This window comes from Mustelus asterias, chromosome 26 (assembly GCF_964213995.1).
Source record: "Mustelus asterias chromosome 26, sMusAst1.hap1.1, whole genome shotgun sequence".
NCBI classification, from domain to species: Eukaryota; Metazoa; Chordata; class Chondrichthyes; order Carcharhiniformes; family Triakidae; genus Mustelus; species Mustelus asterias.
In genome coordinates this window covers 50,152,200-50,153,953 of record NC_135826.1, presented here as the reverse complement: position 1 = coordinate 50,153,953, position 1,754 = coordinate 50,152,200, and the positions used below count along the sequence as shown (strand labels likewise).

The 1,754-nt window shown below is 44.3% G+C and overlaps 1 non-coding gene across 1 annotated transcript; it reads left to right on the top strand.

Moving 5' to 3' along the window:
• Positions 1-569: 569 nt before the first annotated feature.
• On the top strand, positions 570-733 carry LOC144479779 (U1 spliceosomal RNA). Its single transcript, XR_013495564.1, has one exon. It is a non-coding gene; the product is annotated as a U1 spliceosomal RNA (small nuclear RNA).
• Positions 734-1,754: the final 1,021 nt, after the last annotated feature.

Below are 1,754 nucleotides of genomic sequence, written 5' to 3'. Positions count from 1 at the left end.
AACAGGTAGAACAGCCCAACCCTAACCCCAACAGTAACGTATCTACAGACTCATGGTACTGGTCAAACCATGGCTCAGCACTCCTGGTGGTAACCAACAATGGTTCACCACATGTATAAAAAGAAAGGAAGATTAATTATACTATGTTTTTGGTATGTTGCATCTAGTTAATTCTGTAAATACATTTTGTAATTATATGTATATAGTTAGATTACTATTTTTTTTATGGGGAAATTGTTATGGAAGGGCGTGGAGTGTTATATATGTGGGTGCATAGTCCTTTAAGGGAGCATTTGCGGAACACTGTCCCTGCGTTGAAAGACAAACTGTGTAAGGCGGTTAATTTCCTTTTAAGGGCAATATGCAAATCTGGAGAGAGCGTTTTACCAACGTTTTTCTTACTAGAAAGGAAGAGTCTAACATGCATCAGAATCATATAGAAGGATTGAAGGGCTGTGATGCAGAAAATTCTAAGCAAAGTGATAGTTTAATGGCGTTTGGAAGTCAGTAAGTATGACTATAAGATGCACTGTTTGATGACTGATGGCAGCGTGTGAGCGTTTTCAGGTATACTTACCTGGCAGGGGTGAAACCATGATCAAGCAGGTGGTTCGCCCAGGACGAGGCTAGCCCATTGCACTTCGGGTGTGCTGACGCCTGCGATGTCCCCAAATGCGGGATACTCGACTGCAAAATTTGTGGTAGTGGGGGACTGCGTTCGCGCTCTCCCCTGATTTACTAATGGAAAGACAGAATTTGAGTTTCCCTTGGTCCTGAAGAGGGCGCTGCTTATTCAGGCCTTGTTCGCACGCAGCCTTGTGTGCCGAGCAGCAGTTTGACTTTTCAATCCAGTATGTCCATTCTTCAAATAAAAGCAAATTACTGCGGATGCTGGAATTGGAACTCGAGGGAAAAGGCTGGAAAATCTCAGCAGCTCTGGCAGCATCTGTAAGGGGAGAAAAGAGTTGACGTTTTGAGTCCAGATGACCCTTTGTCAAAGCCATGTCCATTCTTTGGTTCTGATGATTTGCAGTATTTTCATAGAATCCCTACAGTGCAGAAGGAGGCCATTCGGTCCATTGAGTCTGCACCGATCACAACCCCACCCAGGCCCGATTCCCGTAACCACACATATTTACCCTACTAATTCTCTGACATTAGGGTCAATTTAGCATGGCCAATTAACCTAACCTGCACATCTTTGGACTTTTTGCTTTTGCCTTTATTTTAGCATTCAACTACTTGGGTTGAATGTTAAAATAAGGATGGGTAACAACACTTCCTCCACGAATATTTTCAACACTGGAGATCTGCAAGGCTGTGTCCTCAGCCCCTTACTATACTCCTCGTACACTAATGACTGCATGGCCAAATTCCCCTCCAACTCCATTTTCAGATTTGCTGATGACACCACCGTAGTGGGTCGGATCTCAAACTGAACTTCCTAACTCACAGACCACAATCAGTAAGGATAGGCAACAACACCTCCTCCACAAACATCCTCAACACTGGTGCCCCACAAGGCTGTGTTCTCAGCCCCCACTATACTCCTTATACACCTATGACTGTGGCCAAATTCCCCTCCAATTCATTTTCAAGTTTCCTGATGACACCACCGTTGTGGGTCGGATCTCAAACAATGATGAGACAGAGTACAGGAATGAGATGGAGAATCTGGTGAACTGGTGCGGCAACAATAATCTCTCCCTCAATGTCAACAAAACAAAGGAGATTGTCATCGACTTCAGGAAGCG